This window comes from Trichechus manatus, unplaced genomic scaffold (assembly GCF_000243295.1).
Source record: "Trichechus manatus latirostris isolate Lorelei unplaced genomic scaffold, TriManLat1.0 scaffold00065, whole genome shotgun sequence".
NCBI lineage: Eukaryota > Metazoa > Chordata > Mammalia > Sirenia > Trichechidae > Trichechus > Trichechus manatus.
Genome location: NW_004444001.1, coordinates 12,753,281 through 12,780,094, shown reverse-complemented (window position 1 = coordinate 12,780,094; position 26,814 = coordinate 12,753,281). Strand labels below are relative to the sequence as shown.

Here is a 26,814-nt window from a genome sequence, read left to right as displayed (position 1 = left end):
TATCAGAAAGTGGGTTTAGGAGAAAGCATTTGAAAATGAAAGGGAATTTCAGTTAAAGCCCGAATAACTCGGATTTAAACTGAGCTATGAGATGATCCCTTGCTGCACCATTTCCCCCAGCCATGAGCCATGTACCTGATTGTCCTTCATTGTAATTTCACGGAAATATGAAACTAAAGCAGTGGCAGACCTTCCAACCGCGAGCATAGCCCATACAACATGTGAATTAACGGCAACCTACAAAGTTGCAAAATGCTTAAAATGCGCAGCATTGCAGATTATAGATGGGAGCAGAGTAACTCCAAACATGGTGAAACAAGGAAGGTTGAATGTGGTGTGAGGTGAATCAGGAAGGGAACAGATCTTTTGATGCTGAGAATAGGAACTGGGCTGTAGGTGGACACACCACCCGCCGCAAGCACTATTTGGATCCACCTGGATGAGGGTTAAATTACCCGCATTCAAGGTGCGGGACCACCGGCCCTGGAGAGAGCAGGTGCGCAGAAGCCTCACGCGTGCGGAGCCGCGGCTGCCTGTGGGTGGCCGGCGGGCACAAGCTCCTCCCCAGCCACTCCTTCCGCAGTGCGGGGGAGGAGAAAGTTGGGCCAATAAGACCGCGCGGGGCGGACAGAGGGCGAAGCCAACGCGCTGCGAAGCCCCAGGCCCCTTGCCTCTTGTCTGGGCTGCCAGCCACCCTGCGGCGACGGCGACTGCAGCTGGCCAGAGGCCCGTAGTGCTTGCAGCAAGAAGCGGTCGGGGTCGGCGTGCTTGGGTCGCGTCGGTGAGTGGCGGAACGTGCCCAGAGACCTGGGTTCCCGCGAGCAGCTCAGGGCAGCGCTCGGGTAAGGAGAGACCCCAGGCGAGGCTGGAACCTGAGGAGAGGCGCGGGGCGGGCTCAGGGAGAATTGTCACGGCGCTGCAGGCCGGGATCCAGAAGCAGCGACGGGCCGGGGGCGGTGTTTGGAATCTCACCCACCCACTGGATGGTCCGGGGCTTGCAGCCTCCGCCGCCCTGGGGAACAGCTCTAGAATCCTTGTGGGAGAAGGGGATTGTGGCGCAGTGGTTAAAGCGCTCGGCTGCCAACCAGAAGGTTAGCAGTTCAAACCCACCAGCTCTCTGCGGGAGAAAGATGTGGCAGTCTGCTTCCGTCAAGATTTACAGCCTTGGAAACCCTATGGGCAGTTCTGCTATGTCCTACAGTGTCGTTAGGAGTTGGAATTGACTCGAGGGCAGTGGGTTTGGTTTTTTTTTTTTTTTTTGCTTCCAAAACCTTTTTTCAGAGACATCAACACAAAGAATAATGAGCCCTGGTAGTAGAGTAGTTAGGCTCCTGGCTGCTTGGTTACGCGCCGGGCAGCTAGCCGAAAGGTGAGCGGTTGGAACCCACCAGTCGCTCTGCAGGAGAAAGATGTGGAAGATGTGGCAGTCTGCCTCCGTGAAAATTTATAGCCTTGGAAACCTTATGGGGCAGTTCTACTTTGACCTCTAGGGTCGCTATGAGTTGACTCTATGGCAAAGTGTTTGGTTTTTGGTTCAACCCAAAGAATTAGGTACTATAAGGGCGAGTAAGACCAGGGGAAATAGGGAATTTTCTTATCTATAGGTCTTGCACCAGGACGGAAAAGTTCTTTTGGGGAGTTCTGCTGCTTCTTTAAAGCCACTGTTAAAGGGCATGTGAGTTCAAGTGTGAGACAGAAGTGTTCCAAATCAGACTTGCACAAATGACCTTTGACCCAAATAAGAATGCTGAACTGGGAAAGTGGCTTATGAGTAAAAGCTGGAAAATGTATCCCCTAAACTTTTTCCACCACCATTTCTATGGTGGCTTTTGCATTGCTATGATGCTGGGAGCTGCTCCACTTGTATTTCAAATACCAGCAGGGTCATCCATGGTGGACAGGTTTCAGCAGAGCTTCCAGACTAAGGCAGACTAGGAAGAAGGGCCTGGAGATCTACTTCTGAAAATCAGCCCATGAAAACCCTATGGATTACAACAGAATATTGTCCTATCAATATAGGACCAGGCAGTGTTTCATTCTGTTGTACGTGGGGTCACCATGAGTCACGGCCAACTCCACAGCAGCAAAATGTTTCTATCTATAGCAGTGATGGTCTTCTGAGTGTTGACAGTCCCAAGAAGCTCAGGACCAAATCTTGGACTAAACTTTAACTCAGGAATCAGGGCATTAAGTATTAGCCTGATCCATAAGAAGCAGACAGCCTTCCAGCTCTGAGGCACCAGTGAGCTGCCAGCACCCAGGTAGATTTCCTTTCAGTGGGACTTTCTGTGGCCTTCAGAAACTGAGGAGAGAGCCCAATGACTTGGCAGTTTCCAGTGACCACTTCAGCTCATTGCACTTGGGCATTGAGGGTTCCTTCCCTTGCACACACATCTGTGTAGGAGGAGCTGCTAGGGTCCATGTGGTCATGCGCCTTGTTGAACTCGGCCCCGTATACTCAAAACCAGCACCACAGACATCACTGTCAATAGAGCCACTGAGACTGAAGGAGTAGCAGAGTTGGAAGGGACGTTAATCTGTTTTGGCCACCCATTTTACAGATGAGGAATCCTTTCTGAAGTGTGAAAGGGCTTGCCCAGCTCCCCAGGGCTTGTCCCTCAAGCAGAACCCTGGGCGTCTGGCTCCTCATTTCCTTCCCACTAGGTATCTGTGCCCTTTGCACTTTAGTAGTGAGGAACCTGAACAAACCTAAGCACATTCCCTCACCCAGTTATGTTTGCAGAAGAATACAATTAATCATCTTTTTTGAGGCTCTTTCAGCATGTTGTTGTTAGGTGCCGTCGAGTCACTTCTGACTCCTAGTGACCCCATGCACCACAGAACAAAACACTGCCTGGTCCTGCACCGTGCTCACAATCGTTTTATTTGAGCCCATTGTTGCAGCCACTGTGTTAATCCATCTCGCCGAAGGTCTTCCTTTTTTTTGCTGACCCTGTACTTTTTACCAAGTATGATGTCCTTCTCCAGGGACTGATCCTTCCTGACAATATGTCCAAACTATGTAAGATGTAGTCTTGCCATCTTGCTTCTAAGGAGCATTCTGGTTGTACTTCTTTCAAGACAGATTTATTCATTCTTTTGACAGTCCATGGTATATTCAGTATTCTTCGCCAACACCACAATTCAGAGGCGTCAGTTCTTCTTCATTTGGTCTTCCTTGTTCATTGTCCAGCTTTCGCACGCATATGATGCGATTGAAAATACCATGGCTTAAGTCAGGCACACCTTAGCCTTCAAGGTGACATCTTTGCTTTTCAACACATTAAAGAGTTTTTTGCAGCAGATTTTCCCAATGCAATGTGTCTTTTGATTTCCTGACTGCTGCTTCTATAATGTTGATTGTGAATCCAAGTAAAATGAAGTTCTTGACAACTTCAGTCTTCTCTCTGTTTATCATGATGTTGCTTATTGGTCCAGTTGTGAAGATTTTTGTTTCCTTTATGTTGAGGTGTAATCCATACTGAAGGCTGTAGTCTTTGATCTTCATCAGTAAGTGCTTCAAATGCTCTTCACTTTCAGCAAGCAAGGTTGTGTCATCTGCATAGTGCACATTCTTAATGAGTCTTCCTCCAATCCTGATGCCCCATTCTTCTTCATATAGTCCAGCTTCTTGGATTATTTGCTCAGCATACAGATTGAATAGGTATGGTGAAAGGATACAACCCTGTTGCACACCTTTCTTGACTTTATACCATGAAGTATCCCGTTCTTCTGTCCAAACAACTTCCTCTTGATCTACGTACGGGTTCCTTATGAGCACATTCTTCGCAATATTATCCATAATTTATTATGAGCCACACAGTCGGATGCTTTTGCATAGTCAATAAAACACAGGCAAACATCTTTCTGGTATTCTCTGCTTTCAGCCAGGATCCATCTGACATCAGCAATGATATCTCTGGTTCCACGTCCTCTTCTGAATCCGCCTGAATTTCTCGAAGTTCCCGGTGTATATACTGCTGCAGCCGCTTTCAAATGATCGTCAGCAAAATTTTACTTGTGTGTGATATTAATGATATTGTTTGGTAATTTCTGCATTCGGTTGGATCACCTTTCTTGGTAATAGGCGTAAATATGGATCTCTTCCAGTCGGTTGGCCAGGTAGCTGTCTTCCAAATTTCTTGGCATAGACAAGTGAGCACTTCCAGTGCTGCATCTGCTTGTTGAAACCTCTCAATTGGTATTCCGTCAATTCCTGGAGCCTTGTTTTTTGCCAGTGCCTTCAGTGCAGCTTGGACTTCTTCCTTCAGTACCATCGGTTCCTGATCATATGCTACCTCTTGAAATGGTTGAATAGCAACCAGCTCTTTTTGGTACAATGACTCTGTGTATTCCTTCTATCCTTTAAAGCATAGAACTTTTAAAAAATGCTAACTAGGTACCTGAGCAACTGGAATGGGAGCCCTGGAATGTCAGCTGGAATTTAAGGGGCCTCCCTTAATTCATATTCCTTGCCCTGACACCCCAAAACCAAAAACACCAAACTGGTTGCCTGACACCCGAAAACCAAAAATACCAGACTGGTTGCCATCTAGTCAGTTCTGACTGATGGTTACCCCATGTGTTACAGAGTAGAATTGTTCCACAAGGTCTTCTTGGCTGTAATTTTTACAGAAGCAGACCACCAGGCCTTTCTTCCTCAGTACCTCTAGGTGTATTCAAACCACCAACCTTTTGGTTAGTTGTTGTTAGTTGCTATTGAGTCAGTTCTGACTCATGGTGACCATATGGGTGCAGGGTAGAACTGTTCCATAAAGTTTTCAAGGCTGTGACCTTTCAGAAGCAGATCACCAGGTCTGTCTTCTGAGGTGCCTCTCAGTGGGTTCGAACCACCAACCTTTCTGTTAGTAGTCAAGTGCAAAGTGTTTGTGCCACACAAAGACCTTGGAGACTGATATTTCCTGGAAAGGAAGGTGGTCTGCAAGCTATCTATACCCAGATACATTGTCTTAGTCATCTAGTTCTGCCATAACAGAAATACCACAAATGGATGGTTTTAACAAAGAGAAGTTTATTTCCTCACAATGAAAGTAGGCTAAAAGTCCAATTTCAGGGTGTCAGCTCCTGGGGAAGGCTTTTTTTCCTCCGTCGGCCTTCTCATCAGTGTTCCCCCGGACTAGGAGCTTCTCGGCGCAGGGACCCCAGTCCAAAGGATGCACTCTGCTCCCAGCACTGCTTTCTTGATGGTATGAGGTCCCCCTGTCTCTCTGCTCACTTCTGTCTTTTATATCGCAAGAGATTGCCTCAGGACACAATTCAGTCTTGTAGATCCAGTCCTGCCTTACTATCACAACTGCCACCCATCCTCCCTCATTAACATCATAGAGGCAGGATTTACAACAAATAGGAAAATCACACAGTACCAGGAATCATGGCCCAGCCAAACTGATACACACATTTTTTGGGGGACATAATTCAAACCATGACATACATCTTAAGCCTGATTTTTTTTTTTCCCTAGACCCATGATAATTGAGTCCTACTGACCCCTCAAGATGGTGAGAAATTTCCCTAGAAGTGAAGCATTTTAAGAGAAAATATTGAGTGAAGAGAGATTTAAGAGGATCATTTAGTTCTAAAATCATATTGTTCCAGAATCTGGGGGAAGCTCTGTGATCTGAGGGATGAGCAGCGTGTTCTCACTGCCCTTCTCTATGATGTCAGTGCCCTCACTGTCACTTTGTTCCAGTTTACATGTGTGACTCATAGCACACGAATAGAAACAGGCTAATATATATAGGCTTAGTAGTTTTTGTTTTGTTTTTTAATAACAGTTGAGAAGAGAAAGTCTGCTATAAAAATAGATATTGATTTAATTAAATGGGCTATTTGATTTCTAGCACAGGCTTTGTTTATTCATTCATTTCAATAAATACTTACTGAGCACCTACTCTTTGCCAGGCACTGAGTATAGAGCATCGAGCAAGGTAGATACAGTCCCTGCTCTCATGGAGGTCACACTCTAGTACTGAGGACTGAGCAAAGTAAATTCAGATGGTGCTAGATGTTCTGAAGAAAAGGAAACAGAGCACTGTGGTGGTGTGTTGTGGAGGCTGTGTGTGTGGTGGACAGATGGGAGGGGGTAGGCTTCTTAGATTGAGTTTTGAGGTTAATTTTCTCTGTGGAGATGGCCTTGAAATGAGACCCCAAGAAGAAGGGCAGAGGGTTCTGGCAGAGGGAGCCACAAGCACAAAGTTCCTGGGAATAAGCTCAGTGTATTCGCGGCACAGTCAGGAGGTCAGCATGGCTGGCGTGAAGTGAGGGTGGAGGAGAGTTAGGAGAGTGAGGTCGGGGGCCTGTCTCGGTTATCTAATGCTACTATAAGAAAAATACCACAAGTAGATGGCTTTAACAAAGAGAAATTTATTTTCTCACAGTGTGGTAGGCTAGAAGTCCAAATTCAGGGCGTCAGCTCCAGGGGAAGGCTTTCTCTCCTATTGGCCTTCTCATCAATCTTCCCCCAGACTAGGAGCGTCTCTGCGCAGGGACCCCTGGTCCAAAGGATGCAGTCTGCTCCCAGCACTGCTTTTGTGGTGGTATGAGGTCCCCAATTCTCTACTTACTTCCCTTTCCTTTATCTTTTGTAAGATAAAAGGTGGTGCAGGTCACACCCAGGGGAAACTCCCTTTATATTGGATCAGGGATGTGACTTTAGTAAGGGTATTACAATCCCACCCTAATCCTCTTTAACATAAACTTACAATCACAAAATGAAGGACAACCACACAATACTGGAAATCATGGCCCAGCCAAACTGATATGCACATTTTTGGTAGGACATAATTCAATCCATGACAGGGCCCAATCATGAAGAGCCTCAGTCTGAATTTTGAGTGCAGTGGGAAGCCAGAGAGGGCTGCATGCAGAGGTATGACATGACATTATTTGCATTTTTCAGAAGATTACTCAGGGTGCTGGTGAGGAGAATGGATTATAGGGGAGAAAAGGGGAGGCAAGGCGATCAGATCCAGGTTGACCGATGGTGACCTAGTGGAGGGTGATAGCAGTAGATGGAAGTAGGCTGTTTATTGGAGGTAGAGTGGGAAGTTAATGTTTCTCTGTCTCAAATTTCCCATCTACAAAATGGAGATAACGTTACATCTGGCCTACTCATCTCATGGAATCAAATAAGCTAATGAATATGCTTTTAGGAGTAATGTAAGATTTTATTACTATTATTATTTGCTAATGTTATATTACTTTGACTTCCCTGTGCTTCATTTTTACAAATTTTCTAATAAATTCCAATAGCTTTTTAGCTATTTTATACTTTTCAATAAATATGATTCATTAAACATATACAAAAACATTTTGCTGTGTTCCAGGATATTGAAAAACCTTGACTAAGAGACACCAATAAAACACACCATCCTAGGCTGTGGTGAAATTAATGCTAAAATAATGGCTGGCTTACTTTTGAAAGTTCAGTGTGTTCAGAAGAAAATTCAGCGTAGAATATTAAAAGCTGGGAATTGGGAAAAACACACACACACAAAAAAAGATATGCCTTTGTACTGGATATGGCTGTGCACGGATATCCTTTAGTGCGAAGATCTGTAGATAACTGAAAATCTATACCTGGCAGTAGAATTTCTCGAAGGGGCTGTGAACCAGAGTTGACTAGGATTGTTTCCCTTAGTGAAGCATTCTCTCTGAGAGGGAGCTCTTGAACTTTCCCCAGTTGATCACTGACTACATTTTAGAGAGTCAAGGAAGAGTTTCAAAGTCGTTTATCACTAGGGTAGGCATGACCTTCTCAGCGACAGGACAGCTAACTGCTGCAAAGAGGCAGCCCTGTTTCTCTTTCCTGCCTCACTTTGACATGGAACTTACTAGAAGTAGATACAGCTGCTTAGAAGAAAGTAGAGGCCCTTCCTCATTTATATTGTGTGCAGTGAAAGATTCAGTTCTTTGTGACCTATTGGTCTTTGGGTTATCTTCACATGCCAGACCCCATTAGTTATTTATTGGTAAATGTGAATAAATTTCAGCTTGAAGTGGCCCGTCTAGTGATTCAAATTGCAGACAAAATGAGGTAGTAATTCCAGGACCTGTACAAATTTATTTATTTTGCTCATATCTACCATCATAGTCCCATAGGGTTGGGGTTCAGTGGTGTCAGGAGCATTTTTAAGGAAGAGGTCACAGTCTCTCCTGGAGGTTACAGGTCTATTTTGTTTGACTCATATGATATTCTAAAAGCTTGATTTAGTTGCTATCCTTTAAAATTCAGTAGATTTTACATACAAATATGGTTTTCCAGCTTTTCTTGAAAAAAAAAAAAAAAAAGCGAAGATCTAGTAACATGGTGCTGTCATTTTGACATGCCAGCACTCAGCTAGAATGGCTTGTTATTAGGTGTCCTCAAGTTGGTTCCAACTCATAGCAAGCTTATGTACAACAGAATGAAACACTGCCGAGTCCTCTGCCATCCTCACAATCATTGTTATGCTTGAGCCCATCGTTCCAGCCACTGTGTCAGTCCATGTTGTTGAGGGTTTTCCTCTTTTTTTGCTGACCCTCTCTTTTACCAAGCGTGATGTCCTTCTCCAGAGACTGGTCCCTCCTTAAAACATGTCCAAAGTATGTGAGGCGAAGTCTCACCATCCTTGCTTCTAAGAAGCATTCTGGCTGTACTTCTTCCAAGACAGATTTATTCATTCTTCTGGCAGTCTGTGGTATGTTCAATATTCTTCGCCAACACCACAATTCAGATGCATCAATTCTTCTTTGGTCTTCTTTATTCATTGTCCAGCTTTCACATGCATATGAGACGATTGAAAATACCATGTCTTAAGTCAGGCACACCTTAGTCCTCAAAGTGACATCTTTGCTTTTTAACACTTTAAACAGGTCTTTGCAGCAGATTTGCCCAATGCAATGTGTCATTTGATTTCTTGACTGCTGCTTCCATGGGCATTGATTGTGGATCCAAATAAAATGAAATCCTTTACAACTTCAGTATTTTCTCCATGTATCATGATGTTGCTTATTGTTCAGTTGTGAATTTTTTTGTTTTCTTTATGTTGAAGTGTAATCCATACTGAAGGCTGTAGTCTTTGATCTTCATCAGTAAGTGCTTCAAGTCCTCTTCACTTTCAGCAAGTAAGGTTGTGTCATCTGCATATTGCAGGTTGCTAATGAGCCTTCCTCCAGTCCTGATGCTGAGTTCTTCATATAGTCCAGTTTCTGAGATTATTTGCTCAGCATACAGATGGTGAAAGGATACAAGCCTGACACACACCTTTCTTGGCTTTAAACCACACAGTATCCCCTTGTTCTGTTCGAATGACTGCCTCTTGGTGTAAGTACAGGTTTCTCATGAGTACGGTTACCCCTGTTAGATGGTCCACTTTGCCACAGTCCCCACCACTCCTTATTCTATTACACAGCCTGCTTAACTCATTAAAGTTACCTGGCTGGCCTTTATAGACTTCTGCTTTTTTACTTCAGATTTAGGGTTATCTAGTCCAGCCTGTTTGTTCCCACATCCACTGCAGGAATCCTTTCTCCAGTGTCCCTGCTGGTAGTTCACAGTCCTGTGCTTAAGCCCTTCCTCTGATAAAGAGGATGATGCTAATTGTTGGAAAGCTCTGGCTAATGGAGCTCTACCATTTGGGTCCACAAAGAATCTGTTGAGTTTCTTTTCCACAGAAATGCTATCTAGGTTTTTCCCCATCACGAACATCTCTGGTTTCTTCAGCAGCTCGTCATGTGACTTGCTGCCTTGTTTCCTCATTATTCTGGTTACTGTTGGGTTATTGTCCGTTTTCTAGTAGAGGATCTGCTTATTCACCTCCTGTTTTCTGTGGTCTCCCAGCCTCCTCCACACCCCAGTCTTCATGGCTTGCATTTATGTGGCAGGCTGCTGGGGTTGGGCAGCAGTCGGTAGGCTTTGGGTAATAATAACACCATTCTTCTAAGTGCTTACACTACAACCTCATTACAACCCCATGAGCAGGCTTTCCCTTTGACAGATGACGAGAGAGGCAGAAAGTAAAAACTTACTTATAGAGTCACCCATCTAGTAAATAGAGATTTTAGATTCAAACCTTGGCAACCTGAAGCTATAGCTAGATTCCTTAACCACTCTTATTCTAACCATCATGTAGCCATGTATACATAGAATACTGAAAAGATCCACTTACTCTTACATTTATAAGTAGTAGTATATGCATGGTGTGTGTGTGTGTGTGTGTGTGTGTGTGTGTGTGTGTACACGTGTATGTTGTGCCTCTGTTCTGCTTCTTTTGCTAAGGACAGGGACTGATTGTGGCTTTAGTTTCTCATCATGCAAAGATCTCTGACCCTTTAAAGAGAAGCCACAATTATTTTTTCAGGAGCCTTCAGCTCCTTGGATGTGCGTAGAGGGGACTGAAGCTAGTGAGCCAGTGTCAGTGTCAGGCTGGTCTGTCTGGGAGCCACGGTCAAGGAGCCATAGCAGCAAGCAGCAATCACATGGGTTCAGGTCCTGACCGACCACCTGGATAGCCTCCCTCCACCATAGTGTTACAAGCCTGTGTGCCCTGCTTGGGGGTGGGGTGGGGTGGGAATCCAGTTAAAAAATGAAATATTTAAAGAAGAAAATTTGGAATAATAAGAATTTTTAAAATATATTTTTAAATAAAACCATTTGCTCTGGAGTTATTTAAATAGCAGTCTTTCCTACTTTATTAAAATGCTTCCAGTGCTTTAACTTGTAAAAGTTCTAAAAGCTGCCAGCTTTTTCAGAAACCCCTCTTTTCCCTAAAGCAGTTGTGCATTGCTGAGGTGGTAATTTCCTGGGACTGAAGTTGCCCCTTCCATTTGTGCTTTAGGAATCTCCTTACCTTCATCACGCTGGTTTGGAACTGCCCCAGTGTGTGAAAGCTTGTGATGTATTGAACGTGAACCATTCTATGGCAATACCTCCACTTTGTGAAGTTTTGAGGGCTTCCCAACCTTTTTCATGGATCACAGAGAAAATTATATTTGTGCTGCTATTGGCCCCAACTACCTCAGACCTCTCCTGGCCACCCCAAAGGGATCAATATAGGGACACATCTAGAACCCATTCATGGCACTGTGCAAAGCAGCCCCCAGGAAGCTCTGTGACTGCTTAGGACCCTGTAGGAAATCAGTTATAATATGATGGTGTCAGTGTATAAATGGTCACTGAAGCTGAAAGTTAATCTTAAGGTAGCGCACTGAACCTTTTCTTTGCTTTTCTCTTCCTTTCACTTGTATATTCTCCTCACTTCCTGCCCCCACCCCCCACCTTTCTTTCTTTATAAGCAGTGCACTATTCAATTACTTTTGTAATGGAATGCACCCAATAATGATATTTCCATGGTGGTAATGGTGGGAGTAAGGAGCCTGGTGGCTTAATGGTTAAGCGCTTTGCTGCTAACCGAAAGGTGGTTGGTTGGAATCTACCAGCTACTCTGTGGGAGAAAAGACGTGGCCATCTGCTTCTGTAAAGATTACAGCCTAGGAAATCCTATGGGGCAGTTCTACTTTGTCTTACAGGATGGTTTTGAGTCCGAATCAACTCAACGGCATACAACAAGAGCAACAACAGTGGTGGGAGTGGTGGTGGTGGAGGCAAAGAAATTATCTATTGTTCTTTTTGTTTTTTGCTTTCTGCTTAGTGATTTGGGGCATTTTGGAGAATGTAATAAAACTGCAAGTTTTTTTTTTTTTTTTTAAACCATGTTAATATAGCTTTAAGAGCAAAGTAGTAACTCCTCAATCTTTGAACGTGTTATAGTCACCCTTCTCTCATCCACTCTCATGTGATTCCACCATTGCCCCCTTCTCCCCTCAAACCACCACCACAAAATCAGAAAACAGCAGGCACACGAGTAAACACAGTCATACATTATTTCATTTAATCCTCAAAATAACCCTGAGAGAAATTGTGATTGCTCCCTTTTCTCTGACGAACAGACTAGAGTTTAATGAGTTTAAATAAATGGTCCGAGAGAGCATAACCAGCCAAAGGATAGAGTCAGGATTTTAGAACCCAGCTGTCTGATTCTGAGGCTCATAATTGAAATCATTGCACAGCCTTCAAAAGCTAGTGTTTTGGGATTCTGTGACCCTGAAATAGTGGGATGAATCCTCAGCAGAACCTCCTTGGAACTGCTAGGAGATCACATGTAGTTGGTGTGTGTGGGATCTGGTCTTGAAGACAAAGATACTGGCCATCTCAGCTGCCAACGTTATTATATTAGAACTGTTTGGGTACGGTGAAGCATGGTTCAATTCAGTGCTTTATCTTGGCTGCATCTTGCAGTCTGTGGGGAAGCTTTACAAAGTACTGATGCCCAAGCTTCACCCCTAGAAATTCTGATTTTACTGATCTGGAATCTAGCCTGGGCATTTGGGATTATTTAAAGCTACCCCTCGTAGCTTTAGGGTCACTGTGAGCGGGATCGACCTAACGGCAACAGGTTTGATTTTTGGTTTTGGTAAACCAATGTGATTCCGTTGTGCAGCCAGGGACAAGAACCCTGATTTAGAGGTTTGGGCCAGAAAGTAAGATCAGAAACCTCTAGGATGGCAGCAGCCTGCCCAGTGATCTTAGATAACTTTTAACCTTTATGACCATTAGGCTGTATAGGGTCTCAACTGCCTAGACATTGATACACTGAATGCATGTGAGTGCTAACATATAAAACGTGAGTAGGATCAGTTAGTGCTATTTTGCATGCAGCTTTTAAGTTCTTGTGCTTACAAAGGGCTGTTTTCTTAACTTCCTTCTACAACATGGAACTACTTCTTCTTTTGCTCTTTTGACCCTACCCCTTTTTTTAGGTTGTGAAATGATTACACAAGAGTCGAATCTACTGTGCTCAAGATAGGAGGCTTTAGGCATTTCTCAGAAGTCACTTAAGTGTTACGCATTCAAGATACTGTCCAGATTAGTTTCTATTAGCTACTGTGAAAGAGAGAAAATAATGTTAATGGAATAGGTATTAACTTTTTTCTTTTAAAGTTTTGATATTAGCAAGTATTGAGTGGGAAATCTTTTACTAAGATGTATAAGAAGAATCATGGAGCCTTGGTGGCACAGTGGTTAACAGCTTGGCAGCTAACCAAAAAGTCAGTGATTCAAATCCACCAGTTGCTCCTTGGAAACCCTATGGGGCAGTTCTACTCTGTCCTATAGGGTTGCTATAAGTTGGCATGGACTCTACAGCAATGGGTTATACCAAACAAGGATATAAAACCAAAAACCAAATCCATTGCTGTTGAGCGGCTGGTGAATTCAAACTGCCAACCTTTTTGGTTAGCAGCCAAGCGCTTAACCACTGTGCCACCAGGGCTCCCAAACAAGGATATAGTTGCTTAAAAAAATACTGCTCACAGAAAAATGTATGACCTCATTTACATCTGATTGTGAACAGTAGTTTTCACTTATTCCTGAGAGGGGTAGGGGTGGTTATAAAGTTACAGAGATTTGTACCTTCAAAGCTACACCTTTTCCTAATTTTTAAACTTTTAAATAATTATTATATAATACTAAGTAAAACAACAAAAGACATTGTAATAAAAAATAGTAATAAATTTCTTAGAAATCAGGGCTGGAAGATCGACAGCCTTCTTTCTGCTTCCTGTTACAAAATAGCTAAAGCAGAAGATTTTATCTTCTTTCTCAATTGTTTAGTCTGGTATTGGGTATGTTTTGTGATATTTAAGCAACTCTCTTTGACATTAGTTGATGACTACATTGGCTCTCTGGTCTCATTCTTTATACGCTCTGTGTTACTTTTCTATTGATGTTATAAGAAATTACTACAAATTTAGTGACTTAAAACAACACAAATGTATTTTCTTACAGTTCTGTAGGTCAGAAGTCTGGCATAGGTCTCACTGGGCTAAAACCAAGGTATCAGCAGGACTGTCTGTGTTCCTTTCTGGAGGCTGTAGAAGAGAATCTAGTGCCTTGCCTTATCTAGCTTCTAGAGGCTGTCCACATTCCTCGGCTCATGGCCTCCTTCCTCCATCTCCAAAGCCAGCAATAGCAGGTTGAGTTCTTCTTACATTGTATAACGCTGACCTCCTCTTCATCCTCCCTCTTCCACTTTTAAAGATCCTTATGGTTACCTTGGAGTCCCTGGGTGGTACAAACGGTTAATACGCTCAGCTGGTAACTGAAAGGTTGAACATTCATGTCCACCGAGAGGTGCCTCAGAAGAAAGGCCTGGTGCTCTACCTCTGAAAAATCAACCTTTGAAAACCCCATGGAGCACAGTCCTGTTCTGACACACATATGGGGTCACCATGAATTGGAATCAACTCTAGGGCAACTGGTTTATGATTACATTGAACCCACCCAGATAATCCAGGATAATCTCTCTATTTTAAGATCAGCTGATTAGCAAACTTAATTCCATCTGCAACCTTAATTGTCCATTGCCATGTAGCATAGCATATTCACAGGTTCTGGGAACCTTTTGGGGGAGGGGCAATTATTCTGCCTGTCACATGTTCCCATCCCAAAAGCTAATCAGAACAAATCTGGCAAAGAGAGTACTGATATTTGTGAAAGATGCTTTCTTTTCTGAGCCTTTATTAATAACAGGAATGTTAAAACAGGCATACCCTAGTCTCTTGCCAGGACTGGGTTTTACTTGGACAGCTTATAGTTTATTTGTCAGCTCTTGATACTGATGTTATAGACCTGAAACTGGACCTTTTACAGTAGCAGTGGACTAAGAGTTGTTTTGGTTTGTCTTTTGTTTCAAGAAGGGAGATGGTGTCTGATGAGAATTTTACAGTGGCATTGAGATATGGGAATACTGGGGTTAGCTGCAGCCATGGTTGTGCGTGTAGACTTCAGCTGGGATTTGAAGAGGACAGTAAACAGGAAACCGTGGTTTCAGTGGTAGACATGATGTCCTCAGAAGAAAGGCAAAAACGTGACACAAACTTTTGTGGTTGGGTAAAAACATCACAGAGTTTAGTAAAGCAAAAAAAAAAAAAGTTTTATTCAGCATGTATTCAAAAACACATAAGTGGGAAACGGACAACCATGCTGCCAGAGCCATGTCTGCCTGAGTCCAAAGAATATTACAGAATAGGCAAGAATGGAAAAACGGACAAGCATGTTGCCGCAGCCACGTCTGCCCAAGTCCAAAGACCATTACAGAATCATCAGTATATATTAACATTACAAATGGGCAAAACCATTGAAAGCTTTACCTTTTCACAGATTGGCTAGAAATTGTGATCCTACATTTTGAATTGTCTTTCTTAATAATCGTTGGTACAGGTTTCAGTAACAACAGTCAGCAGGGTCTTCATTGGTCCAACAAATTTCTATTCACTAAATGCTAATAGAAAAAGATAAGAGTAGAAAGTCTTATGTGTTCTGTTTGATTGGATTTATGTGAAAGTTTCCCTAAAAGATATTTTCCAAGATTATCTTAGCTGTTGTCTTTATACCTCAGGGCCCAGTTGATGTGTCCTTGTGAGTCCTTGTGAGCCCCTGTGAGTCCAGCTCCAGCTGGGTCACATTCTCTATGCTCAAGGAGAGGGAATAATAACTCCAGTATTGTTTCCTAAATCATTCCCTCCTTTTGATCAGAGATTGGAGGTAACACATCAATGATCAATACCTGGACTTGGTTGAGCTCCTAGATGGCGGCCATTGCAGGCTCTTTAAACTCACGGTGCTGTTTCTCCACTGGATACCATCTGGTTCTTCACCAGGATATTAAGTAAGAGAAATGTTCTCATCAATCACATTGCCGGAGTGAGCAGACTCAATGTACATCAACATTTTAGCCCGTGGCCTTCTTTGACTATTCCTTGCGGTACTGATTTAGCCCATGTACTTATTCCTGATGGTAACCGACCAAACAAATCTGGTGTTTGTAAGAGTGTTACAGTGTGTAACCAAGTAGCTTGTTGTCTACTTCTATGTATATCTTGTTCTACTTCTCCTGTGTTATTTATCCAAATGTAGCAAGAGGTATTTGCTACAGCACAGACTACACTAATAAAAAAGTCTAAGACTATTTTGTTATCTTATGTCACCTTGGCTTATAAGATCAGAGATCACTGTTGTGCTTCCATCTCACTAGCAATTTTGTCTGTTATTTGTCTCATAGTGATTGACAAATTTCTCAAAGATTTCTCCACTTCAGATATACTGTAAGTAGGAATTAAAGCTACCAACCATACCCTGAATGTTGGACCAATGGGTTTTCTTCTGACTTTCATTTTACAGTGTGTAACAATTTAACATTACCTCTCCAATATTTACTAGTATTGTTTCTATGAGTACTTAAAGATAATTCTAAAGTTTCCAAAGTGCATTGCCCATGCATTTGTCAGGAAGCTAAACAAATGATTGCCCACATAAATTCACTATCAGTTGGAAAGGGATCATCTAAATTAGTATAGTTGGATCTATCACACAGAAACATATATCCATAAGGAGCACACAAAGTTTGTCTAGAAGAAACAGAAAATATAGAAAAATTTACATGTTACAAACAAGTTTTCATTAGAGAACTCATGATTAGCAAGATAATACAGGATGGACCTTTCCTGTAGGAGGTCTTCTGTTAGTCTGTTTAAAACATACTAAGTGTTCTTCCCAAGGTGAAGCTGCCCCTCTTTGGAATACCTATTAACAGTCATGGGTCACTTTCTCAGAAGCAGAAATGAAACCTAAGACAAAATGGAGTCTGAGACATGAGGTTGATCTCCTCTGAGAACCTGGTTTCTTTAAGATACATAACTTTCTGTATAGTAAGAGGGTGACAGTTTGGTTACAAACATTAGACAGGTATTTCTTAAAGACTGATTAAACTAATTACTAATTTACCCTAAACATAACTCTCAGTCTGATCTTTGAAGTTAGTTTCCTAAAACAGACTGAATTCTTCAAAAAAAAAACAAAAAAAAGCACAATGCCCAGAGCAAAATGGTCTTATTGGTTTATCTGGACCATTGTTTGACTCAAAGTGGCTTCAGGAACCAGTTTTTTTTCTCAGAACTCGAGATTAAAAAGAACACCCAAAGGCGATGTCCTGGAAGGGTTGCCTCAACCTCCATGAAAACCAGAAATCTGGATTCCAGGAAAATTACATACAACTCTCTCATCATTCTTTCCTTTGGATGATGATCTTGCTATAGAATCTTTTATCAGAAATTCTCAATAAATGTTAATTGGGCGTCATCTGGTTTTTAAGATCCCAGGCACCATACAGCAAACTAGGAAATGTTTTCAGAAACACTAACAATTATATTAGGCCAATTGCCTGAAATAACCAATGAAACCATGACCCTAAGGTCTTTGAACCAAGGAAACAAATCTCATGAGGTATTTGTTTATACATAAGCAGCATTAGTAACTGTTTTTCACGTACCTCAACAGCAACTATATTCTGCAAAACCTCAGATTGAGTATTAATATAAATACAGCAACATTTATTTATTAAGGCACAAAACTGTTTCTTGGGAGAACTAATAGGAAATCTAATGCTGTTCTATTTTATAAAATCATAGCTCAAATTTCAGACACTTCTCTGGTTATAATATTCACAACTTTGTTGAGTTTACCACAGGAACTTCTAATTCAAGAGTTACAATATCTAAACCCATTAGTTAGATAATTTAGGAGAAAGGAGAATAGTTTCTTATATCCAGAAAATAGGACCTCAAAACATCAGCAATATTCCCACATAAAAAAACCATAGTTTCCTTTCATTTCCTCAGTCTTATGTAGTTAATTTCTGTTCCACATGATTTTGGATCAGCTGCAGTCTGTGAACTCATCAGCTTCTCCATAAGAGTTCTGGAAACCTTGATTGAGTCTAGTTACACTTGTTTTAGCAAGTCCAACATAGTCCATCTTTTTGTTGAGATATTTTGGTCAAACATTTTCAGTAAATCAGTGAAGTAAAAACTTATCGGCAGATGATGAAACTTAATATGGCCATGATTAATTCATAAACATAATATTCTTAATAGTAAAAGACATGATAGAAATTAATTGCAAGCATAACGTAAAGGCCAAATAAAATCAGTTAAAAAAATACTTTAGATAAAAAATATTTCTAAATGTAACCATTAACTGTATTCTTAAAGAGCTTCAGATATAATACGTAATACTCTTGAGGCAAAATACCATATAGTCAGGATATACTAAGAATATACCAAAATTATCAAATCTCTAAATAACTGAGTAGTAATAAAAAAATCTTCATAGGTAAATGATGTGAATTTCCCAATCAAACCATTGGCTTTGATGATGATAGATTTAAAAAAATAAAGTTGCAACCAAGTTAACAATAAAGAAATTACAATTATATTATAGGTCACTGTGAAACTTTACTTATTTAACCAAAGATCTTAAAGTAAAAATCTTAGCTTTCTTTTCTAAACGCCCTTCAGCTTAGTATTCAGACTCAGGAATCTTACTCTAATGAGAGGCCAAACCTTTGTTTTCCAGGCAGATTACACAAAGAATTAACCCTTTAACTCAGAAATCAAAGAAAATTTTGTTATTTTAACTGAGAAACCTAATTCTTTGTTTTATATGCTATTTAACATTAAAACTCCTTAAAATCTCATAAATTAAACCATTAAACTTTAGTCAGACAGATAAAACTTTTGACCATCACAAATAAATTTCTTTTTCAATAAACCTCTTAAACATTGCCTTGGTTGCATATATCTTATAGTGTATTCTTTTAAATGGTAAAAATAAACACACTCATTAGCAGACTTTAAAATATGTATACATTCTTCCTCTTCGGCATAAAAAGCCAAAGTATATGAACTTAAATTATGACAAATGCATATTAACTCAATTTAATATCTGTAAGTTACCTAAAATGTCTTTGGAATTATTTTAAGCCTGTATACCATAAAACAACTGTAATTGAAAGAAAGTCTGTTTAAATATTCTAATTTTCATTCAACTTTTACTACTCATATTTTTCCCAATCTAATTTTAGCCCTTTAAGATTTTATCAACTGGCTTTGGAAATCACAAAATATCTGCTCAGTTGACCAATTCATCGATATGGCTATAACCCTAAGTGTCTGGCTAGGAGTGGAAACATTTTTCCAGGCCACTTCAGGTGTGTCTCATTGTGATTTCTATTGTTTGACTTCTTAGAGTTCCCCTATAATAGAGAGAACTTGTTTACAGTTCTATGATTGGGATCCACTCAGTTTCTGATAACTATAGCAAAGCAGCAATTTTTCTTATCTTTTGTCTTGAAAGAGTCTCCACCTAGCTGGAAGGGGTCTTTCAAAAGCTTCCCTGGAGCTATAGGACCTTGGAGACTGGGGGTTGGGGGCCAAGGAGGCCTGATCTTGCCCCGCCCTCACTCTCTTGACTCATGGAAGACATTTACATATGTTTAAATTGATGGAGGCATTTTGAAAAGCTGTTTACCCAGTAAATACCAAAGCTCTTTAGCAATTTTGTAAATTCTTGGCTAGCAAGACTAGGGCTAGGGGTGTCATCCCAATTTGTTTACATATGTTTAAGTTGACCTAGGAATTTTGAAGGACAAAAGATAACAAATTTCTTTTTTACTGTTCTGGAACTGCTACTTTTACTTTAAGACAAAACTATCCTTTTTCCTTAAATAAAACACATTTCATTTAACATCTAGCTTAAGTTACTTAGAAAGGTGTCATTTTTAAGATTGACATAGTATAAAACATAAAGATCTTAGTGTACTTTTCAAATAGACCAGTTTATATCAAAGTTTTTCCAAGTAGGTATTAAAAGTCTAAATCATAAGACAGACACAAGATGCAGTTTTTTCTGGATGAAGAAAGAACTGAGGTTCTATGACCAGCCTTACAAAAAACATCAATTTTCAGCCATAGCCACCAACCTGATACAAGACAGAAACTTAGACACAATGCTCTAGACCAGAAGCAAGCTCCCAGGACAAAAGGAGACAGAAAGACCACATAAACTCACCAGACAATACCACACAAAACAAGGATATGGGGATCCTAGTTTCTGAAAGTGTATATAGCAATTTTTGGTAAGATTGACTCAATTCAATGGAAAAAACAGGTTCTAGAGCCTCAGATGGAGGAATATTAGACCATTTGACAAAACCTGAGCATCAAGCAAAGTTCCCTAAAGGAACGAACAGACAACACAAAGGAAAGCTCATTTTCCCAAAGTGGTCACTGAAATTCCAAATTACTTGTAGTGTACTCAGTTTATAGTGTTTTTAAATGTAAACCCGAAACCAGTGTCTTAGTAGTAGGGGTGAAATTCAGGCTCGTTTATCAAAGATGTTAAGCGATAAGCTTCAAGTTTTTGGTTTCCTTCTTTCTGAACTTTATTCATTCTGCTGGCTAAAGACCTAGTCTCTTGTTTTAGACCTTAAATACACTAGTTCTTCCAATTGGAACGTACTTTAAAGCTACTGATGATTTTAATTTTAACATTGTGATTCTTTATTGAGAAACTGTATCATAAAAAATGTACGGAACTACCACTTCTCCCTCAAGTTTCATAACACAGGTCAGAAGCTGCCATATCCCCCTGCTAATTTGGCAAAACAGAGCACCACTTTCCAGGTTTTCTCTGAGCCACAAAAAGGTCCGAATTTTGCGGCTTATAGTGACTCAAAGCTCTTTGAAAATAGAATTACCTCTTTAAAGTTTCAAATGCCCGCATCTGGACCTAAACTGCAGTTCACTTAAAGAGTTACTAAATATCACTCTTAACCAAACAATCAAGCAAAAATCTAAGAAAGATTCTTCTTAATCAAACAACTGGTTTTTCAAACAAATATGCTGAAAAAAGCTTAAGAAAACATGAGAAAGAACAAAAAGAATAAGAAAAGGCTCGTTTTCTGAGAGCACTCACCCTGTCGGTGTCGAAGGGATATGGAGCAGGAACATGTGGATCCAGAAGATAGGACCTCTCTTTGCTAGCTTCTGCTCTGCAGTCCAGGTCTCCTCGAGGTCGACTGGATTCGTAGCTTCAGAAATCCTTGACGACTATACCATTAACTGTTGTAGGGGAAGAACATCACAAAGTCTAGTAAAGCAAAAAGAAAGTTTTATTCAAAAAGACAAAAGTGGGAAATGGACAACCATGCTGCCAGAGCCATGTCTGCCCGAGTCCAAAGAATATTACAGAATAGGCAAGAATGGAAAAACAGACAAGCATGTTGCCACAGCCATGTCTGCCCAAGTCCAAAGACCATTACAGAATCATCAGTATATATTAACATTACAAACGGGCAAAACCATTGAAAGCTTTCCTTTTCACAGATTGGCTAGAAATTGCGATCCTACATTTTGAATTGTCTTTCTTAATAATCATTGGTACAGGTTTCAGTAACGACAGTCAGGAGGGTCTTCATTGGTCCAACAAATTTCTATTCACTAAATGCTTATAGAAAAAGAGAACAGTAGAAAGTCTTATGTGTTCTGTTTGATTGGCTTTGTGTGAAAGTTTCCCTAAAAGATGTTTTCCAAGATTATCTTAGCTATTGTCTTTATACCTCAGGGCCCAGTTGATGTGTCCTTGTGAGTCCTTGTGAACCCAGCTCCAGCTGGGTCACATTCTCTATGCCCAAAGAGAGGTAATAATAACTCCAATATTATTTCCTAAATCACTTTTAAATGGAGTTAAATAGAATGTGTTATCTGAATGCTCTTTGAAATGTTTTCTTGATCTGTCAGGATGATTTTTTATCTAGTGGTCAAGGGGTCAAAAATAAGGAAAATGGTTTTTGGGCTTTACTAACTATTTAAAAAAATATTTATTTTTAAAGTATAAATATTCTCATTGATTTAAACAATTAGAAAAGAGAAAAGTACAAAGAAGGATAAAAAATTACCTTGTATTTTCAATTATCCACAAAGAAGACAAGCACTGTAAATATCTGTTATTTCTTCTCCTTCCCTCTCCCTCCCCCCTCCTTCTTTCGTTTTTATATATCTGGGATCACAAGTAATTCTCACGACTTTTTACTTAACATACATAAACACTCTTCGTGATCATACAAACTCTTCTTAAATATTCTTTTTTCCTTATTTTTTTAATTTGTAAAGCATTTCATTGTAGAAAATGTGAAACAATTAGAAAAACACCCATAATTTCACCACCCCATTATATTAATAACCATGTAATGATTTTTACATGACAATACAGCTTTATCGTTTTCAATTAAAATTCCATTGAAAACAGTTTCCTAAGTCATAAAGCATTATTTTGTAACTATCCCATTAATCACTAAATAAGAGCCCATTGATGAATACCATGGTTTACTTAACTATTCCCCTTTTGTTTGATGTTTGGAGAGCTTCTGTGTGTGTGTGTGTGTGTGTGTGTGTGTGTGTGTGTGTGTTTGTGTGTGTGTGTCTGTTGACTCCTATAAATAGATGGGATAACTTCTGCAGTGTATTAAGTTCTTAGGGTTTTATTTCCCTGTGTATAAGTTTTTCTTGTACTAATCCCAATAGTTTAATTAAAAGGTCAAAGGGTCTGTACAACTTAAGTCTTGCCAGATTGCCTTCCAAAAGTCAGTGTACCCAATTACACTCCCACCAGTGTTGCTAATTTTGATCTGGTAAATTCTGCAGTTGTAAAGCATACTAAGACCATAGGTAAGCATCAGGCTTTCGTTTGTCAGTTATTGCTTTGTTTGGCCAGTTACATCTTTCTCAAAGAAAATTTTGTATTGGCTGCTGCTGCTGGTGATGGTAATACATTTTCTTATGTTATGATTCTGAACATTGTCGTATCAAGGGTTTAAGTGTAATCATTTTGAATTCACCAGTTCTAAGAGAAATATCCAAAGTCACTGTTAGCCTTTTCAGCGTCCTAGTTCTCAAATGTAAATACATTTCTAGCTAACTCATATCCCACAGTTCAGAAAAAGGACCTTCTCTGTGGAAAGAGAACTTTGAAAGTTAGAAGACTTCTTATGCAATATTCCTTTGTGTTCAGTGGTTATCCTCTCAGAGAGCTTGATGATCATCAGAAGATAAAAGAAGCTAGTGTCTCAGGAAGCCAGGGACTTGGTGGCCCTTTATAGTAGAACTTTGTTCTGAAAATCAAGAAGTACTATTTCCGTTTTAGTAACATAGGAAATTTTTCATCATTTTTATTTATAATTTATAACATTTCCATAAAGGATTAGTAGCTGTATATAGTAAAATCACATAGAACTATTAAACAGCTTATTTAAAAAATTAAGTTAGAGAAATGGATCAGAAACCAGAGGAAGGTATTGGTAAGTGCGCAGCATGTACATAGAACTGTGAGAAATTTAAAAAGATAAAGGGTATTGGCCCCTTTTCAGGAGCAGTTTCAGCGTATTGGGGGAAAGAAAATGGACAAGAAAATATTGTAAACATTACATGTGAATTACATGCTAAGTAATAGTTGTGGAGTTAGAGTGGTTTCTGAGAGCTGAGGAGGCACTCGGGGATCTTTATACCCTTGACTTAGGAAGGAGGAGGCCCACAGCATGGGACGAATAGCTGATTATAGAGACAAAGGGTGAGCTTTGGCTTGGACCTGAATCAGTGGCAAATTGAAGGATTTCCCAAGGGAGTGTAATCCAGATGTTCTCTACTGTCCTCGGAGAAGCATGTTTTCAGATCCTCAGTTGTCAGGCATAGCAGAGCAGGGTGAAGGAGGGTCTAACCACTTAAGAAGAAAATACTTTAACCCAACAGGGAGAGGTGAACTAAGGAGAAAAGAAGGGGGCTGCCTTGTGATCAAGAATGCCTACTGGCACAGTGATTAAGAGCTCCATTGCTAACCAAAAGGTCCGTGCTTCAAGCCCCCAAGCCGCTCCTCAGGAGAAAGATGTGGCAGTCTGCTTCTGTAAAGATTACAACCTTGGAAACCCTATGGGGCAATTCTACTCTGTCCTGTAGGTTTTCTATGAGTCAGAATCGACTCAATGGCAATGGGTGGTTTGGCCTTGCGGTCCTTAAGACAGACTATAGCTGTAGCCTTGATGGCGCAGTGGCTAAGAGCCATGGCTGCTAAACAAAAGGTAGGCAGTTTGAATCCACCAAAAGCCACCAGTTTGAATCCACCAGCCACTCCTTGGAAACCCTATGGGGCAGTTCTACTGTGTCCTATAGGGTTGCAATGAGTCAGAATCGACTGGATGGCAGCAGGTTTGGTTCAGGTTTCTATAGATGGACTGAGCCCCTGGGCATAGCCATGTTCAACAAACAAGTTGAAGCTCCAGATCCCTCTGCTTTATGTACGCTTCTGCCTTGTCCCCCATACACACATGCACATACATACATGCCTGTGTCATGGGGCTAAGGACACACACACACTCTTGTATGGTTCAGAAGTCATTTCTGTGTTAAATCAGCAAACATTCATTGCACATCTGGCAGATAAAAGGCCCTCACCCCTGGGTGTAGTGGGAAACATCACTGTCTGTAGAACAGAAGTCCGTACTCAGATGTACCACATGCAAGGCTCTCTGAGTTCTGGCCCCTGCTCTTGCCTCCAACCTCCTTCCTCTCAATACCCCCTCTCCTAATCTATCCTGTCGCCTTTCTTACCAATACCCCAGCTCACTGCAACATAAAGCTTCATGTGTCTGAAGTGCCTTCTTCTCCCCAACAACCCAGGTCAGTCTGCCCCCAAGAAGACATTTGGCAATGTTTAGAGACATTTTTGGGTGTCACAGCTGGGGGAAGGGAGTGTGCCGGTGGCATCTAGTGAGTAGAGTTCAGAAATGCTGCTGACCATGCTGCAATGCATAGGGCAGGCCCCCACAACCAAGACTTACCCGGCTCCAAATGTCAATAGAGCTGAGGGGGAGAATCCCTCATGGAGCCAGAGCCTGAGCCACTGATGCTTCCTCAGCAACTCAGCAAGATGAAATAAATCACTCACTTTTTTAAGAATTTTTTTTCCTTTTTTTGTACTTCAGATGAAGGTTTACAGAACAAATAGTTTCTCATTAAACAGTCAGTACACATATGTTTTATGACAATGGTTAACAACCCCATGACATGTCAACACTCTCCTCCTCGACCTTGGGTTCCCTATTAGCATCTTTCATGTCCGTTCTTGCTTTCTAGTCCTTGTCCCTGGACTGTTGTGCCCCATTAGTCTCGTTTTGTTTTATGGGCCCATCTAATCTTTGGCTGAATGGTGAACCCCAGGAGTGACTTCATTACTGAGCTAAAGGGTGTCCAGGGGCCATACTCTCAGGATTTCTCCAGTCTCTGTCAGGCCAGTAAGTCTGGTCTTTTTTTTTCTTTTTTGTGAGTTAGAATTTTGTTCTATGTTTTTTTCCATGTCTGTCCAGGACCCTGTATTGTGATCCCAGTCAGAGCAGTCAGTGGTGGTAGCCAGGCACCATCTAGCTGTACTGGACAGTCTGGTGGAGGCCGTGGTAGCTGTGGTCCATTAGTCCTTTGGACTGATCTTTCCCTTGTACCCTGTTCTCTTCATTCGCCCTTCTTCCCAAAGGGGTGAGACCAGTGGAGTACCTTAGATGGCTTCTCACAGGCTTTTAAGACTCCAGACGCTACTCACCAAGGTAGAATGTAGAACATTTTCTTTATAAATTGTGTTATGCCAATTGAGCTAGATGTTCCCTGAGACCATGGTCCCCACAGCCTTCTGCCCAGCAGTTCAGTCCCTAAGGGAGTTTGGATGTGTCTCTGGAACTTCCATGACCTTCCCTTGTACAAGTTGTGCTGGCTTCCCCAGTATTGTGTACTGTCTTGACCTTCACCAAAGTTAGCACTTATCTATTGTCTATTTAATATTCCCCCCACTCCCATCCGGCATAACCATCAAAGATTGTTTCTTTTTGTAAATCACTAACTTTCAGATCATCAGTCTCTTTCCTTACTCAGAATGTTGTCTCTAGAATCTAATATATTTTGTTCCCCATAAAGCCTAGCTTGTTCCTGTTGGAAAAGAGAAAAGGACATTAGTTGAGAATCTGTGTCTGGCCCTATGCTGGAATTTTTTCCTTTTTTCCCTGACCTTAACCCTCTGAAAAAAAAAAAAAACCCATTGCCATCGAGTCGATTCCAACTCATAGTGACCCTATAGGTATTGTTAATCCCATTTCACTAAGGAGATTTAGGTTTCAGATATGAAATGATTGACGTAGAGTTGATCCTTCTGACTGCAAACCCAGGCCCTTCCCGTTGCCCGTGGTGACTTCAGCAATCCCTCTCCACATGTCTACAGAACCTCGTTGTCCATACAAGAGCCCAGGTGCATCTCACAGACAGTGTGGGGCTCGTGTTGCCACAAACCCCATGGTGGGGTGCCCAGGAAACCAGGTAGTCTAATCCTAGCTCTGTCACTAATTTGCTGTGTGGTCCCAGGCAAGTCAGTTCCCCTCTCTGGGCCTCAGTTTCTTTGTATGCAAACAAAGAGGATTAGACTAGCTGGTCTTTCCTGGTTTGACCTGAACTAGAGTAGGTTATGCCCATATTTATCTGGACCACAAAACTGCGCATTCTTTGAAGGATGTTATTCTGCAGTAAAACCTGCAAAAGCCAGAACCTGTAAGGCAGAAACCTGTCAGAGAAGGAAAACAGAAATATTTTCCACTAATAGAGAGCAATAGAAAAGTGGTAAGACTGCATCCTGTCAAAGGTGGAAAACTTGCGAGACCCAGAAAAACAAGGCAGTCCTGTCAAGTTCCAGCTCTCACAGGTTTCGCTGTATTTTGTTTCTCACTTAACCCCAACATCCCCTACCTCCTTCCCTCTGTCTCCCCTCCCCCAAGACACACACACACACACACACACACACACAGACACACACAGACACACACACACACACAC

General features: G+C 41.1%; 1 protein-coding gene across 1 annotated transcript in view; it reads left to right on the top strand.

Annotated features, from left to right (window-relative positions):
• The first annotated feature begins 695 nt into the window (after positions 1 to 695).
• Positions 696 to 26,814, top strand: part of PLA2G7 (phospholipase A2 group VII) — a 67,910-nt gene continuing 41,791 nt past the window's right edge. The window contains exon 1 of the mRNA XM_004379529.3: positions 696 to 842. The gene's annotated coding sequence lies outside the window, so the exon portion shown is untranslated. The remainder of the gene's footprint in view (positions 843 to 26,814) is intronic.